At 44.6% G+C, this 18493-nt stretch overlaps 1 long non-coding RNA gene across 1 annotated transcript in view; it reads left to right on the top strand.

Moving 5' to 3' along the window:
• The first annotated feature begins 14834 nt into the window (after positions 1-14834).
• LOC118452553 overlaps positions 14835-18493 on the top strand; it is a 17058-nt gene continuing 13399 nt past the window's right edge. Inside the window, exons 1-2 of the long non-coding RNA XR_004842365.1 lie at positions 14835-15862; positions 17569-17667. This is a non-coding gene — a long non-coding RNA (uncharacterized LOC118452553). The remainder of the gene's footprint in view (positions 15863-17568; positions 17668-18493) is intronic.

Below are 18493 nucleotides of genomic sequence, written 5' to 3'. Positions count from 1 at the left end.
TCCTTTACATGATAAAGTGAAACGTGTGCTTCTTCAGAGGGTGGCAGCTGAAAAATTTAAAGTAACGTAACTTCCTGAGATGTTTTTAAAGTAATATGCTTTCCTGCAGCCACAGCCGTCTTCCTCTTTAAGCATTTTTTTTTTTTCTCTCTGACTATTTTGCTTTGGAGAATTTCTCCTTCCTGACCCTCCAGCCCTGCAGAAAAAGGTGAAACCTGCTTTGCTGTTGCTTTTCTGAAACAAGACTTCAGTGAAAGTGAGTCTGCAGGAGCACTGCGTTGGCAAAGGGCCACCAGGGAGGTGTTGGACTCTCTTCCTTGACCAAAGCTGTGCTTCGACAGCTTGACCTGCCCACGGCAAAGCCAACACTGCTGGCAAGGTACAGGGCAGCAGACATGCCCTCCTGCCGTGTTGGCAGTTCTCTGCGGCCATGGGGAAACCTCAGGATTCAGAATGGCAAATTTCACACACCGCAATCAAGAGTCCTGTGAATCACTTGAGACAGGCATTTTGCAGAATTAACGACCATAGGATCAGATTGAGATAAGGAGGAACAAGGCATAAGATATTTTCAAAGTCTTATTTTCTGCTACTTCTGTTTAGGCAAAGCAGAAAACTTAGGAAATTTAATGTTGTACACAAAACACTGGAGTTAACCAGGTTTTTTTCTGGATCTGACTCCAGTTATTAACACAGCTCTTTTATGCCAGGTGAAGTCCTCATAGCTAGAATTTGCTTGTGCCATCCTCAGTGGAGCCCACGTTTCCCCATGCCCCATAAAGTATCTTTAAAGTGAATATAAATAATGTTACAATGGAAACCACCCTTACCAGTACTAGAGTGGGGAAAGGGAGTCACTGTAAATTGGGATCAGGCTCCCTTTAATTTTCTTCTTACTGACCTTGCGGACAAGATTTAGGTAATGAAACCATTTCTGTAGGCTGCGAAAGTGCTGAATACAGTGGGTGTGCAAGATACTTCTTTAAGCTAAACTATTTTTCATTAGTCATGTAATCAAGGAAATAATATCACATTGCATCATAAAAACAGAAAAAACCCAGTATTGTCACTCTTAAAATATTGTTAGCATTAGGGGTTAGTGCTTTGGGGGTCTTGGGGGTGTTGGTTTGGGTTTTTTTTCTGAAGGCAGAAATCCAATATATGTTCTCATCGAGACTGGACTCTATATTCATTTTGAGGAATTGTAGGTGTCTATACCTTGGATGCTGGGACTTTATCAAATTGGACTCATTTGCTCTTAAGCCGACAAATAGAGTAGTTATTTAGTCAATCTGTGGAAAGGTGTTTTTTAGTCTCACTGTACAATTGATACAGTTTAAATTTTTCTTTTAAAAGCTGCCTCTGAAGCCCCACAAGCTCATGTTTGTCAGGAAAGTATATGGCTATAGGCTGGTCATCACAGGCATAGATGCCAATGGAGCAAACCCTGTTTCGGTTGGTCAATTCACTGTTTGTAGCTGCAGCCTTGAAATGATGCAAACGATCTGCCGTGTCTGTAATAATACAGAAAAACTTTTAAATAATTTGCAAGGTTTTGTAACACAATACAATCATCGTAATATTATGAAAAAAGTGTTAATATTAGCTTAATTGCTTTGAAGTCCATCCCAGGAATTTGTATTTCACAAAGATGTCCGTACAGGTTTCAGAGTCAGTAGAAGACATTTGGATGCAGAGAGGAAGAAAACTGAACTTCCTTATCTCTTTCAAGTTTTGTAGGCTTTGGAGGGCTCCGGGTGGGGTGAGAGGTGGGCCATGTGATTTTCTTTTTTAAGCAAAGTTGACTTCTTGACCATTAAAATATAAACCAAAGTTTTAGTGTCTTAAGTTCAAGTTTGACATTTTATATTGTTTCACTTTTTTAGGAGAAATGCTGTTTTCCTTGAAAGCATGGCAGAGTCATGAAGAGGAGACAGTCACACTAAAGCAGCAAACTTGGGCAGAGAGGGGAGGATCGGGATATTCGTGGTGGTGGGCACCAAGGTACGTGTGTGTGTAGATCCTGGTAATTAAATCCCTCATGAGGCAGGTAACCCTCTGGTGCTGGTATGAGCAGGTGCCCCCATTGCATCTCTTATAGCCCATTTGCTCCTACTTCATGAGATGGAAGAGTGACATGCTATTAAAATCAGTTATTCAGGATAGTTTACCTCAAAACGTGCTGGGGATTTGATATAATTACTGGAATATTACCCTGCTACCCATGGTCAGGGGCAGTGGAGATGCAATGCCATATTGTGCTACTGACAGCCCAGTGTATCGAGAGATTCTTTAAGTTGTAATAGAAATAGAAAATTATTTTCTTTCTAGTAATTTTTGACCCACTCTTCCATGAGGAAGACCTCATGTCCTAAGTGGAAACAGCCTGACAATTAGAGCTGCATTAGGGTCCAATAAAGTAGTAAACATATCTGTAGGTGCATATGTATCCTAACATGAACCTGGGTGACTCTGTCTTGGTAGAAACGAGCACTTTCTTCCTCATGCAAAACATCGTGGGTGAGAGCAGCAGCAGTGACAATTAACATTTAGTATCCATTGGAGAAAGTTAGTTTTTAAGCTTTTTATACGCTTATTCAGAACTGAAGGCTGCGTTCGTCTCGCAAGGCAGCGGTGATGGACCTGTGCTGTTTGTGAGCTGGAGCCAGCCAGCAGCTGGAACAAAGTTTTACAGTGCCATTCGGTGTTGTCATGAAAAGCCACATTTTCTTTTCTCTTCTTGGGGTTTCTCTGGGAAATTTTACCATTCTTTGTGGAAGACCTCATCACACAAGGGAAAGGATGAAGAGACATGCGGTGTTTCTGCACCTCTGCTACAATTCATGCTTGGGTTTCGTTGGTTTTCCCAGGGTCAGGGTCATGCTCTCACCCCTATGTGGTTGGTCGGTGGGGGGACAGCCCCCTTGCCGCTCCCCCCAGTGCTTGAGCACCGCTAACCTGAGCACCAATGGGTGTTTCCATGGTGACCATAGCTGGGCCGGTCTCCATGGTTACGGTGGTCCCCTGGCTGTGGGATGGGGAGCTGCTGCTGGCAGCTGAGGGTACCTGGCCATCCTGGGACAAGCTGGGGGGAGCAGCAGGTTGGGGACATCAGGTCATGGGCAACAGCTGGAGGACAGTTTGTCACCACTGCCAGCCTCAGGGTGCAGAGCATCTCCTTCCATCCTGCAGTTCCCCTATGGGGACAGGGACTAAAACCCAGCCCTATTAATCACCTGGCTCCAAATACGTCCCTTCACGTTGCCATGTGCCATGCAAGCAGGAGCAGTGTCCCACCATTGTGCAGGTGGGAATGTCCCCAGGAGGACAAGGAAGCTCAGGAGCGAGACCACCCGTAAGCATTGCAGACAGGTACTTTATTTCAGTTTGGCTCACACGATGCAAACGTGCATCGGCTCAACCTGGTTGTCACTGGACCCGTGAGCCCTACTGCACTGCAACTGCAAGAAGAGGCTGCTCACAGCCACCCAGGCACAGGCGCTTCAACTCAAAGCATCACGTTCTTAAGCAAGCAAATCCTGATGGCCAGGGATGGCTTTACATATCAAGAAAAGCTCAAGTGGGTAAGGTCAGACATGAAAAAAATATACGCTCCTGATAAAGAGGTTTTTTATTTGAATTAAATTTTTAGTGAAATTTAAATTAAAAAACATTAGACATTGAAGCTGAGCTTTGTATTTCTTGACCATTGGGAAGTGAAAGGAGCTCTGTTGGCTGCTTTTATCCCTGCGTTAGTTTGGTTGAGCGCTGCCTGCATCTGCATTTCATCTTGTGTGGACAATTCCCTGCCAGACTGACCCGATGCTGGCCCCAAAATAACCTGCCAGTTGTCAGATAAACCGTGGGCTGGGAGATGCAGGGCAAAGGCAAGGGCTGGTGCTGTTTCCAAACTATTGGTGAAGGAATGGCAATTTTTTATTCAAATTATCCAATCCTGGTAAGGGTGAAGAGTGACATAAGTGCCGTAGTAAACAGCATTAGTGTGACCAGGGGCTCTGGGAAGTGTTGGATCGTCTTCATCTGACATGGCTAGAGGTTTCTTTTTTTCCCTTTGCTCGAAATGCTATCGATGATCCAACTTCAATCCCTACATGGCTATTTATCTTGGTGTCTCCTGGGGTGATAGCAGGCAGAGCGTGCTGCCTTGCCATGGGGCAGGGAGAAAGCAAAGGAGAGAAAGATTAACCTGCGAGTGATTAATTTGTGCTAAAATTGATCATGCCAAGTCAAAGACAAGATCATGAAAGTGCGTCAAAGAAGCTGATTTCAGCCCAAGCATGTGCCCATTAAGAAAAAAATCTGTCCCTTTTCAAGCTCTCCCAGTTAAATACTCTCAAAAATGAAGCACCTCCTTCCTTTCAGCCCAGATTATCCAGGTCACTTTTGAAAACAACCTCCCGCTACTTTCCAAACTTTTTAACCCATTTTGAACTGAACATGCTGTTGTCTCCATCCTGGTCCCACCCATGGTAAGGTAAAGCTTTGCTCTGGCTTTAATGCAGCAGGACTAAGGCCCTGCCACAGCCTCACAGCACAAGCACTCCCCCGGAACCTTCCTGTACCTGCCGCCTTACAGGTAGCACCAGACATTCTTGGCATTGCAGAAGGTGAGAGAAAAGCAAAACTACTACTCCTGATTTGCCCAGCTCCATTGTCTGGGCAGTTTTGGTGGTTTCTGCAGGCTCCCACAGGAAGTGGGAGAGAATTGCCTTAGGGGAAAAAAAACCTGGAAATGTGCAGAAATTGGCAATGAGATTGATGACCAAAGAAACTCCACTGCAGACCATCACCAAAGTTTCATTTTCCTTCTGTTTGCCGCAGTTCAGATCAACGCCTGGGCTGGTCCCGAAGGTGCCATGACCGTCAGGCTGCACGGGGGTGCAGGAGAGGGCCCTGGAGCTGCCCCTCACGGGCACCACGGCCAGAGAGGCCCTAGAACTGAATATGTGACAACTGTGGAAGCGCCTATTGTACCTTGGATTGCAGCCTCCCAGATTTCAGCACTTGGTGGAGTTTAACTGCACTTTAAAGCGTATGAAAGAGTTTTAAGCATGAGTCCAGTTTGCTTTCCTCAGTGCTTGAGGGTTAGAGGGGTCTGCAGTGCTTAGCAACTTCTGGATCAGTCCTTATGGGTGGAGTTAAAAGTAAAAATCAGAGACGATCCCTGTGGATCCCCTTACCAGCTCTGGAGACAGCGAGGAGGCAGGGGCTCCCTCGCCACATGGCTGCACCCCTTCTCTTCTCCTGAACTTGCTCGTAGGAAATAATTCAGAAAACACTGCTCTTATCTTGGGCTGTGCTGGGGCATTATCGGAGGCCCGGGTGCCCCGCGGCACCTGGCTGTGGGAAGGTCAGTGCTGGGGCAAGCTGTGCTTTCAGCTTTGTTTTTCCTCCCCATCGCCCGTGGCAGCCGTAGGGGTCAGTCTGCAGGAGCGCTGAAAGGCCTGGAGATTGTTAAGCGCCAAATTTTGTTTACTCCCTGTTTTATATGAGCATATTTCACTGAAGAAGCAGAAGGAGAGCTCGTTCACTTGCAAAGCAAGAGCATCCTTTCTGCATCCATTTTAGGACTGTGCCTCTTACAAGCGATTCTATTAGAGGAAGGAGCCACGGTCTGCTGGATCGAGCTGTGGTACGCGGGGCTGCAGACAGGGCTCTCGAGCGTGGGGCCGCAGGAGCGGTTAAAATATCGCCTTGCCTTTGCCAGGGATTTTTCTTTCCCTTATGAAAACAGAGTGGCCTCTGAATGTCAGCCCAGCCTGCCTGTCAGTTCTCAGCTGCACCATGGGATAAAGCTGCTGATCCCTTTTATCCCCTTCTGGGAGTAGTATTAATAGTATATTCATTTTTGTTCCATTTATAATTCATTACTGCCCAGTTATTTGGATTTACTTGTGTTAAAAGGCATAACGAGACAAAAACTTAGCTGGTTACAAGCCTGGGGAGGAGGGGAAGGCTCTTCCCCTCCCACCATCCCTGTCTCGCCTCTGGGGCTGGTGGGAGCTGCCAGCCAGGGGTGAGCAGGGGAGACAGGCGGTCACTTTGTCCCCGGGGTGGAAAGCTTTGGAGGTCACCATTGCTCAGGGATGTTGCCTCCAAACTCATAGGAAGAGCTGCATTACTGCTGTCCAGACTGGCATATTCCTAGACTGATGCACCCAAATTACTGAATTTAACTGCAAATCCAGGTCCCGTTGGGTGTTTAAAATCCTTCCGTACAACAGAAATATTTGTTCTAAACAGAGAGGGGCATGCATTTTAAATAGAATTTTTTCTTTATTGTTTTAATCTCCCCCCCTGCCCCAGTGTTTTTATCTGCTCACAGTGGCGTAAGCGTTGGCTCTCCTCTGGGCATTGTAGGTTCAGGGCCAGAGGGTCTGCTCTGCCCACAGCACACACTCCAGGAGAGGCCCAGATGTTCGGAGAGGGAAAAAAAACCCAACCCAAAAACAAAAAGAAAAGCTGTGGTTTTTAAACCACCTTTACGCTTTCCTGCTCCTGGGGCCAGCCCCCTGTATAAGATAAAACAGCCTGGAGTCTGCTTTATCTCACCCCCAGCTGCCCACCATCCCCGGGGATGCTCCAGCAGAAGGGCTCAGCCGGACACGGCAGCTCCCCGGCCCCGTGCCCAGGGAGGGCGTGTCATGGGACCAGCCCAGCTGGGACCTCCTGCGTCCGGGACTCACCCCATGGCCGGTTGTGTTGGGTTTTCCTGTCTGTTTGCTTTGCATGAAGCAGTTGGGGCCAGCACTGGGCTTTGCAGTCCAAGGTGCTTTTTTATTTTATTTATTTTATGTTTTATTTTTTTCCCTAAGCTGTCAGGCTGTTTTCCCAGCAAACTGTGGCTTTTGTGCTGGCTCTGAGGGCCCTGTTTACACCAAGACAGGATCTACCAGATCCTGTCTATGGCTTGGCCCAAGTAGGAACAAACTTGGTCTTGCAGTTGCTCTTGCAGATGGTGCTGGTGCCCCTATGCTACCTCTCCCTTGCTGTGATCACTTACAGTTTTTTTAGCTGGCTTAAATTAGCTGCTGATAGAGGTCTGGCAAGGTCAGTCTGGACAGTCACATCCAAAATACGCTTTCAGGAAACGATCTAAAATATGGGCAGGAAGTTTTATTTTGCAGATAGACCCATGCAGAGTTCTGCAGACAGAGAAGCATAGGTGGACAAATCAGTCAGCGGGGGCATCTTTCATCCTGAAAGCTCCCAGTCTTTGAAGGATTTTTTTGCGTATTAGTAAGATCCCCAGTCTCAGCCATCCCTATCATCCTGCCTTGACCCAGTCACTCCCTTCCCAAAGGGCATTTGCAGATGTAGAAATGGTGGGTTCCCAAGATGAGAAATCCCAAATTGCTAAGGAGTATACTGTGGGTTACCTACCTGTAGCTCCCCTGCTTTTGACTGAGTACCCAGAATGGCCTTTCTGAAGCTCACAGAGCCTCTTGGGAGGAGGGTTTCATGCTGTACTTGCTGTGCGGCTCCGTAATTTCTTCGTTTTGTTTCATTCTTGCACCACTGTGGACTAGAGGGTAAGTGCAGTGCCAAAGGCTGGTCTTGTAGACATAATGACTACTCAAGATTAGTACTGGTAATGAGTTATTAGAAATATGTTTTCAGCTGCATTGTAATTAAATATTTCTGATGAAACTTTATATGTTCTCAGATAGAGCAAAAACGGCAATATTTTTGTCCAAATACTTTCCTTTCTTTAGCTCTCCAGGCTGGATACTGATCTTACCTTCACCAGTAAAGTTTGGAGTCTGGCTGCTGATTTCAGAAGAGTTACCCTGGATTTGGCTGAGTATAAATGAGATGAGCTTAGCCATATCCTGTAAAACTTCTTAGCACGTTTGGCATTTATCTTATCTTCACTGTTAAGTAAGTTGCTGCTTTTGCTATGAATTAGATGGGAGAAGCACGTCACAATGCAGATAGAGAGTTTATTTTTGTTCTTTGTTTTCCTCCAAACCCCACAATTTAAAAACAGAGAAATAAAGCCAGGTGTGAACCCCACACCTCATTACTGGTGCGCTTGTCTTGCTCTTCAAAAAAGGCCAAAAAATGGAGGCCAGCAGCCCGTCCCAGAGTGATGCTGTGCTTTTACCCTCACCCAAATGCAGGAGCAGTGCCTGCACTCAAATTTTTGCTTGGCTTTTGTCCTTGCCACCATCTTTAATGGCACTCAGAGCAGCTGGCGAAGGGCGGGAGGCACTCTGGAGAAATTGTGTAGCCATAGGCACTGCCAGCAAGCGGCCTCCCCTTCTGAAATGCATCACCTATTGACTTTGTCCACCTATTCGGTATGTCTTTGGGGTCTAATATATTTTCAAAAGAGTAGCAAGAAATCCTTAAAGGGAAGGGGAGAGGGGGCAGGGAAGCTGCTGGCAGCCCCTCAGACAGGAGCAGGGTTTGCAACCCCATTCACAGGCATTGTCTGGCATTGTTGTACCAGACACGCTCCATTCACGGCCCCTCTCTTGTCCCTTTTCAGCAAGTGCCCGCTGGTCCTGCTCTGTTTGTCTGCAAGAATGAGCTGCCGGGAGGAGGAATGTTTCCCAGACGGGGGGGTGAGGAGGTCAGTCTGGACCTCTGGACATTTGCGGCATGGACTTGCAGCCCTGGCATGTGAAAGCAGGGCAATCCTTTGAGGGTCTGACGGCGGTTTGTTTGGATATGTGCGGCAGAGCGCAATTCAGATCATGAGATTAGCTGTCAGGTCATCTGCTGTGAAATCCATTATGAAAAACACCCGGAAACTGATGCTTGACTTGAAATCCTTAGTTTATGAAATTGCAGAAATTATCTTTCTAAGCTTTTGTCAGATATATATATATGTATATTTATACACTCACACGCACACTCACACATATAAAATAATGTTTGCAGTAATGCCTCATGCAAAATGCTAGTTGAATAAATCTGTCACCGAAACTTCAATTTCAGATTACTACACTCCAAGATCTGCTATTATAAGTGAAAACACATCTTTAGAAAGTTCACAACAGTCTGAAGTAGATGAGCTATTGAAATGCAATAGAAAATCTACCCCTTACGGATTAGTCAAACAATGAATGTAGTCCTGCATGTAAACATTGTCTAACTGTATTGGCAGGGTAAATGGTTCCTGATTTACTGCTGCAGGAATAGGTGGCATTTCCTCAGACTGTGAATACAAATATAAATTATCTCGAGGAAAATTACATTTCTAATCTGTAAGTGTGGTCAAGCAATTCAAATACTAGTAACAAATCAGTCAATTACCAAATTATTAAACATTTCCAATATTATTATTATTATTATTATTAGTCTCTGATAGCAACAGTGTACAATTTGGAAGAAAATAAATCCTTAGTAGATCTTGAAGTACTTTAAGAAGTAGTTTTAATCTGTGGTCGTCCTGAAAAGCCACAACCTTGAGCCAGGGAGATCAAAGAGGATTGAAGAGTCTGGTTTATAGGATTTCAGAGACAGCCTTTCTTGGTGGTTGTCGTTGTTGTTACCTCTCTCTGTGTTTTCAAACTGCCTGCTGCCTTGTGTGCATTATGGATTTATGCAGTAATAGCCGTATTTACCTTTGCAGCCATTTGAATGTAGCAGCAAACCATGAACTCCTGAAGGAGAAAAAGATAAAAGAAAGAGAGTTGCAGAGTAATGCAGGTATTAATGGCTCTGTTGATGAAGAGCAGTTTCTGCTCTGTGTGCAAAATATTTCCTTGTCTTCCATGTGAGTGCTCTCAGCTCAGTGTATTTTGATGTAATTATCTGAGGTATAAAGACGTGGAGAAAGGAAGAACTTAGATTTGTGGTAGGTAGAAAGTTTGGATCATTTGAGTGCAACCCATTGAAATTTTTGCCAAGTTGTTTTTAAAATTTAGTAGCCTCCCAAAAGACCCTTGGTACCAAACCAACGTGCTTATGTGCTCCTGCCATGGCTCTGGGTTCAAAGGGAGCTTTCATTCACCCTTCTAAAAATGAGTAGTTTAGATGAGGGGGGGAGTGCAGGTTTCCTTCAGTCCTCTAAAATTGCGCATGCTGGTGCGTTCATGCACACGCACATACGTGCACTCAGAGCGGATTTTTCAGTGTCTCCTTTTAAAAGAGTATCAGCCTCATCTCAAACCAGCTTCAGGCCTGACCAAAAGAAACTGGCATCAAAAAAGACCATCAAACCAACGTGGCCCTGGCTGGTGGATGCGGCAGAAAATGCTCTTGCCAGACATATGATTGCAGACTTGGTCCAGCCCCAGCGCAAGTGGATTGGACAAGTCCTGGATGAGCATGTCACCGCTGTACTTTTTTATTTGCATAAAACAATTACCCCATGGACAGTAGCTTCGGAGTTGTCTAGACAACATGCTTTCGATGGTATCGCTGACCTCAGACACACTGGGCTAGCTCTAAATTAGCAATGAGCAGGGCTGGAGGGATGTATTATGGTAGTTATAAACCATAAGAAGGTATTTAAATAGATAGATAAGACACATGCAAATCTTTTCATTGCCATGGCAACCATCTTGATATAGGTTTTCCATATGTAGCAAGAAGGGCAGAGCAAAAGACACTGGAAAAATAGCAAGAACCTGTAATGATAATGAACCCTGACAGTGTATTAGTCTAGATTTTGGTCACTTATTAACTCTTAATAGAATACAAACTTCTATAGTAATACAGTGTTCAGTGGGTCAGGGAGCAATTACTTCTAAACCTTTGCTATAAGGATCTCTGCTATATGGCTATACCTAATGTACCAATTCTTCACAAATTGATCTGACTGATTAAAAAACACTTTGCTATTAGATGTAAATTGCTTAGCTGCTCAAAAGTGCTTTGCAGGGACGGGTTGCACAAAGCATGAAAATATGTCATTTATGGACATCTCTCTATTTCCCTCCTGGTTTTATTGGCCAGGCGAGGAATCTCGTAAATCTGAAGTTGCAGACAGTTGTCACATAATAACTGGGACCGCCAATTTCAAGAGGGAAATGCATTGCAACCCCCCAACACCTGTGCATCCCCTCCATGCGCTACCTATCTAAGCAGACCAGAACTATGTATTTATTCTTTTTTCCTCTTCCTTCTTGCAGTTCTTCATTCCTTCTAAGTGCCAAACCAGTAGTTTGAAGGCCATCTCATGGGTCTAATGATGCCTCCTGTGACCAGTGAGGCTCCCCTCCAGCAGTCTTTCTGAGATATATGGGCAGGATGAAAGCAGCTGCTGGAGCTCAGACCGGGAGGCATCTTGTCCAACCTGTCTGCATCCGCTGTGCTTGTCCCCACTCAGTCCGAAGATCTTGGGGCATGGGTGGCCCAGGTGGAAAGGACACAGGCATGCTACCCCACTTTACACAGTTTTTTCCGCAGATCAGATGCATCAGTTGTGACTGGGGTCTTTGGAAATGAGTTCTGGTTAACCTTGCAGGGCTTTTTTTGTTGGTTTTTTTGGTTTTTCTTTTTTCTTCTAACTTGATGGCAGTAAGGATGCAGTTGCAGTCACCAAGCCTGTTGCAAACTAATTCCTTATCACTGCCACTTGCTGTACCTGTAATGGATGGTTTTGGTGTGTAAGGCTGTTTGGAGGTAGATGGCCCACACCATGCTTTTGCATTGCCCCGTTTCCTTCCACCCTGGCAGGTGGTGGGGTACCCCCCTTCCCAGCCCAGCTCTGGGCTCCAGGGCGGGACTGAACCTGCCACAGCTTCCATGCCGCCTCCTGTCACGTCCATCCACTGCCTCCTTTCCATCGCACTTCACATAAAAGCCTTGTCCTCCTTGTCAGAGCCCTTCCTAAAATGCTGTCCTATTATTTATGCTTTCAGAAAATGATTTTGCCAGCACCATCAGGCTTTTACTGTATGGCTCCCCAGAACACCTGTGACAAGCCTCCTCCTTCAAACTCCTTTTGGGCAGTGACTCCTCCAAGCCCTCAAAGATGGCGAGGCAGGTAGGGTGCTACAACATCTGCTTGTTATTTGAACTGCAGCCATTTTTCTATTGCTTTGTGTTGCGCCTCTCTGCCCAATTTGTAAGGTAGACGGGAAGCACAATTTGGGCAGGCACCGTCCTGTCCTCCTGCAATGTGCAGCGCCGAGCACAGCACCTCTGACCAAAACCCTGCGGGTGATACTGCAGTGCGGAGAATAATTAAAAAGCTGTGCTCATTTCCCACATGAGATACACTCCTGTAGTGTGTAAATCAGTCACAGTCCTGGAGGAATAATCCAGGCGGGATAATTGTGCAGGGGAAAGGCCCCAGGCGTGATAGGGGTTTGCATTAGCAATGCCTTTTCATCCATCTGTCTTTTGACCAGAGCTAGAGAGGGCCAGAATTTGACTTATAAGGATGTTTTGATCAACTGATTATTTCAGTGACAGAGCTCCTGAAGTACACACAGACATAAAATACCTTATTTGTGTACAGGCACAGCCAGGAGCCAGGGACTGAAAGGTTTTTTTCTTCAAAGATTAATCTGTTTAGGATCTACCAGTTCCCTTATAATCCTGGAGAATGCGACCATCAGCTTGACTGGGGAAAATACTTCACCTTGAGTGTTTATCCGCTGAATACAGTGGAAGCAGAAACAGGCCAAAGAAGAATCTGGCTCAGAGCAGGCATTTATTTATATATACACACACATATATATATATAATTTCTTGGTATACTATTGTTATTTATTAATTATGCTAAAGAGGAGCTGAAGAGCCCTGCTCACGGTCAGAGCTTGATTGTGCTGTTCAAGTGCCCTGTCCTGTGCTTGTCCCATGCCAAGTGCCTGTTGAAGGAGCCCTGTCTGACACCTCCAACAGGTATCCCACTTTTTGGTGTCCTTAGGGGAAGGTTAAAGGTCCTGAAGATGGCTAGTACCAAAAAGCATCCATAGAATGAATGCAAGGGCAAGTGTATTCATCCTGTAGTGAACTGCTTTTTACAAGACACGTGTAACGTATGTGTTACTTACAACAATGACACTGTTAAAAAGTGTCTTCCAAAGTTTAAGAAAAGGCACTTTGGTGCTGTGGAGGACAAAGAGTCCTATGACAGACTCCACCTATGTATTTTTTTTTTTTAGATCATCTAAACTTTATTGAAGACTAACCACAGAACTGAAAATTGTTGGTATTAACACTCTAGGGCATCCTGTGTACTGAAGTCTCAATTTCTTATCCTGAATACGTGTTCTGGCTGACAAATTTTGGGGTGTTATTTTGCCTTCTAGATATTCAGATGTTCTTTTGACACCTGGGAATTTAATTAACAGCTTTTGCATGTATTTAAAGCAAAGTAAACTTTCTTCGAGCCTCCTGATGGTGAGGAGCAATTTTATTTATGAACACTGGCACCTGTCATGTTAATTTGTACAAAGTTTTTGATTTATCCTAAAAGAACACATTACACAGTGGATTTGGAGGAGTTAAAGGGAATCTGCAGGGTGACTTTAATCTTTATGTCTTTATATACTTGAGGGCATTTTACTGCACCTCTGCACTGCTTTCACTACACAATCATTTTCTGCTTTAGAAATGTAGCCATTTGGATCAATAGTTACAGTACAATATATTGTACTTCTGATGGGAGCCTCACAGGACAGTTAAGAAGCACCGCGGTAATTTTGCAAAACGCTTGGCTACACTCTGAAATATATTTTAAAAGTAAAGTTGGCAAAACATCCACGGCGCAAAATTTACAAGAGCCCTAATGAAATTGTACTTACTCTACTTACTTTTATTAAAACTAAATTAGGAAAAATGGGATGTAAAGGGATGTTCCCTGCTTGAAACATGGGTATTTTAATAGGAAGCTGTAAGTATTAAGGACTAGGCTATCTGCCTTTCTGTGAATTTGTTGTAGCAGCAGTTTTAAACTCCTGTGGAACAGCATTGGCTTGTTTGGAGGGATTTTAGAAGGCAAAGATTTCTAGCTAATGTGATAAGAGTGCGTTTCCTGGGCTTGATTTAAAAGTAAGTAAAAAAAAAAAGAATGTTTGGAGACATTTTCTCAGTACACAGAACAAAAAATTAAAAAAGGATCTAAAAATATATGTCCCTTAAAGCGTTAACAAACGTATCCTGTGCGTTGCGGATTTTACAGTAAATTCTTTATCTATAAACAAACCGGGTTATCACAGCTGTTTATTGTACTGCTAGCCCTGATCCTAACCTTTATGTCTTTATTGCTTACATACCATTCCCTTGTTTATACGTCTGTACCAGCCTGTGCCCTTGAACTTGGCCCCCACGAGCCCTGACCCGGCGCGCTCGCTCACTCACGCGGGTCACGTCGGCAATCAGTAAATGGGAGAGGGGGCTGGCGGGCGGCCGACGGGCAATTAACACACCGCCAAAGCCTCACTGGCCACCGGGGCTGCCGGAGGGGCAGACCACCAGCCACGGTCCTTGGAGCTGAAGCTGCAGCACCCTGGCCAGGCTGTGGGTTACAGTGGGGAGAAAAAGAAAGAGCGAGGAAGGGGAGGAGGAGGAAAGGGCAGACAGGATCCCCTTTGAAAGCTTGTTTCTGCCTCGGTGTGGGATGCCAGCTGGATAGCTCACCAGTGCCCAGCAAAACTGCCTGGAAAGCGGTGCTGGGGGCTGCACTAGGAGGGAGCCAATGTTTCCCCACTGCAAAACCATCAGTTCCCCTCCCCTTTCAGCTGCCTGGCTAGGGCCTTGGCAGCATGCATAAGAAATGAAAGGAGAGCAGTGTATTCTTCTGCGCCTTTTTTTTTTTTTTTTCCTCTCCTCTGGCTGATAAGCTGACAGCCAGGCATGCCTTGTTCTGATAACTCAGCAAAGTTTCGTTTTCGTACGGACAAACAGCCCGTGCCCTCCAGCATCCTCGCCAGCAAGGCTTGAAGGGCACGACAGAGCGGCCAGCACAAGAATAAGCAGGGACAGGGACATGGCTGGGAAGATCTGCCTTCAGATCGATGATAAACTTCAATCGTAAGCCAAAAAGTACTTCACAACCCCCCTGATGTCCCACATGGTGGACTTCAGTGCATAAAGGATTTTGGCTCAACCCAGTGGGCTGCGTCAGAGTGTTTGCCACCAGGAGTGCGGTTGGAGCATGCTGTGGCATGAGCCCAGGAGATGGTCTCTGCGAAACGTGGGCTGCACCAAACGCACCGGGGCAAATGGTGTCAGCATGTACAGTGAGCCTTCCTCACCCCTCCTCAGGGAAATCGCACCAGTTTTGGTTTCAGTTCGTTGAACAGGATCTTTGCTAAAAACAAACCTCCTGGAGAAAACATCTCCAGGTCTGAATCAAATCCTCCATTTGCTGCTAAAAATACTGTCAATGAATGGAAGAATTCATGAATTCTCCCAGGGAAAAGAAAAGATGATCCCATTAACCTACATTACAGCCATCACCATTAAGGAGATACCATTATCCTGCAGTTCCCACACTGTCTTGTCGGAGATGCTACAGTTATCCCTATAATTGTGTAGTAAGTCCTGGCAAATGTTGGCTTTTCAACAGGCAGTACTGCAGCCAAGTACTTTGTCCGTTTATAAGGCCCGATCCGTTTAGCCTTGCATAAGCATTTGGCTCTTCAGGCAAAAGCCACGCTCAAACCATGCTTTGGATGAGAGCTCCAGAAGAGGATTGAGTCCCCCGCCATCTCAAATTATAGGATTTTACTGCCTTACAAGGTCACGAGCAGTCATAATCGATCAATACAGAGAATGATGCAAGTATCAAGAATTTTAACGACATAATATCGTGTTGTAGAAGTTGTTGTTTCACTTTCTAAAGGAACATGTATGCTTTCAGTGGCTGTTCTTCCCACATTTATTGATACTCAGCCACCAAAGTGAGAGTGCTAATGAGTGACAATATTTGGTAAGTTTAACTGAATACTACTAGTTGGAGAATTGGAATGTTATTGTTTAATATAAAGTATATATATATTTACATATGCACGGGCAATATTCTGTTCTCTTAATATATTCTGTTTACGCATTTAGGCTCTGATTAAAAGCATTCTGGTAAGTTTACTGATCAAATTCTCATATATTCAGCAGCATGAATTTTCCTCAGCTTTTTACTTTGCCCTGTCCTTCTATCTACCAGCCCAAGATTTTGTTTGGTTTTATTCTTGTGGGTTTTGGGGGTTTAGTTTTTTTTCCTCAGAGGAAGGAACTGCAGAGAAGTCAGTGTGGTTTTGTAGTAAAGGTGCTGGAATGGTCCTCAGGACTCATAACGTGAGTTATGACCATAAGCTAATAATTCAATCCTTATGCCTCAGTTTCCCAGCTGTAAGGTAGTGACAATAAATTACTCTCATGAGTAATGTGAAGATATATTTGGTATTTGCCTTGCTGTTCTCAGGTTGGAAAAGGATAGTTTCATAGAAAGGTGTTGTTGGAAACAGGCTGCTGGGAACCCAAAAATCTCACATAGTCTTAATTGTGGTGGCAGGTGCCTGGGGGAAGAAACTCTCCCTTTCCTTCCACACCAGCTCAAAAGGCAGTTGAAAAGCTCCTGATAACATCACCAAAGCAAAAGGACTTAGGAAGCTTCAGGTCTGAAAGCCAGCAGGACAGCACAAGGACAAGACCTTACAACCTTGGCCTCCATTGGCATGCTTTAAAAAAAGGCAATAAATATCATTTCTGACTAAGTATGCTTCCTACAGTGCAGCTAAGTGTCCTTCCCAGTTGCATAAGGGTTAACGGAGCCCTAAGAATGCAGTTGATATATTATCATAGCCCTAATGTAGTCATCAAAGAGTACCAGGCAAACAGTATCTATTTAAAAATGTGCGGTTTTCATACACTTACAGGGGAGATTTTAGTCTTTTTTTTTCCCCTACCCTTGCAGGTTGTCTCTTTTTTTTAAAAGTTACTTCTCTGAAACATTCTCAAATCTAAAATTAAGAAAATTTGTATGTTAAAGGCTACAGTAAAACAGAACCTTTGTTCAAAGGTTTAAAAAGACAAGTAATAAGATGTATATTTATGTAACAAGGAGTCAGATTTATGAAAAATGCTGTTGTGGCTTGTAATTTCAGATGAAATCGTCCAGTCTCAGGGTAAGAAGCGACAGATGCTGACATGTAGTGATGTGCAAACTCCCCTGTCTGAGCTGAGTATATTTCTAACTTTGCTCTAATTATCAATCACTTGATTCATGTCAGACCACTCACATTTAAATCAAGTTTTTCTGCTATTTAGACAGGTACTCTGTAAACACAGGGAGAAGAGGTGGTTTCTGGAATGAACAGGAATGGCTGCCTGAGTCCATGTTCTGTATGAAAAAATTAAAAGCAAGAGTCTTTCATGCTAAATTTGTATGGCCCTCTGCAAAAATTGCCCGATTTGTTTAAGTATTTTCTGGTGGCAAGATGTTTTGGGACATGGAGGTTGATAAAATGCATTAAATAAAACACTGCAAGTCAAATTTAAGTATAAAATGAAATTCTTTCTGTGTTGGGTTTGATGTTCTTAATTTAATCCCTGGTGGACAGTAGTCTGCATTACAAAACCTTCACACATAATTTGGCACAGTTTGGATGATTTGCAATCTCTCCTTTGCTCTCTCTGCAGAGGCTGCCCTGAGCAGATCCTGCGTGGAGGCTCAGTGACCTCTCCTCTCTCAGGAGGGTGGTCTCTTCAGGTCACTGTTCAGGTCATTTCTACAGCAGAGTAAGGAAGCTTTGACTGTTTCTTCGCTTGTGTGGGTAAACAGAGGACTTCAATTTCCAGCACTACTGGTCCCTAACCTTCAGAAGCCAAGCAGTCACTGAGGGGGATGGGGAAGAGATGTCAAAAGAAAGTGCAGAGCAAAGAATGTAAAGAATTTTGCTTATCTGTGACAAGTTTCTAAGCGTGTTTGATTATGGTAATAAGGATACCTCATTAACAAAGGATTTTGAAGGCATGTACACCATTGATAATCAGCCCTGGCCAAAGTACAGTGTACATTTTAAACTTTTTTTTTGGTTGGCTTTTTTTTTTTTTTCAACTGGATACATTTGAAATGTGGCAGCATTTTAGTGCAAATGTGGAATTTCACTTGATGCCCGAGGGTGGGGCCATGGCAGCTAAGGAAGGAGCTGCATCTACTGAAGATAAAGTCCCCATCGTTGGCAAGAAATGACTGTAAAACATGCGCAATTCCCAATCCTTAAAACTCTCCCTAATTGCAAATCTGCTCATTGTTTTAACTTATCTCTGCCAGTGCTGCGCTGAATTAGTCCTTTGGAGTCCCTGAACGGGATCAAGGGAAGAGAAGAGGAAAGGAAGGATGGGCATGAGAGCGAATGAGAAACAGAAGCAAGCAAGACAGCCAGAGAAAAGGAAGGGGGCGGGGAGGTGTTAAGCATAATTGCCCTTTGGCTTCCTATGAAATTGTAAAAGCTTTTGAACACCATTGCTGAACCAGCCAGGAGAATGTTTTCCGTATCCCTGCTGCATGGGAGGCGTCTGAGCCTGGTGCTGGGGGGAAAAGGGCAAGAAATGGTTCAGAAGG

This window comes from Egretta garzetta, unplaced genomic scaffold (assembly GCF_000687185.1).
Source record: "Egretta garzetta isolate BGI_Z169 unplaced genomic scaffold, ASM68718v1 scaffold306, whole genome shotgun sequence".
NCBI classification, from domain to species: Eukaryota; Metazoa; Chordata; class Aves; order Pelecaniformes; family Ardeidae; genus Egretta; species Egretta garzetta.
This window is presented reverse-complemented; position numbering and strand designations above follow the sequence as displayed.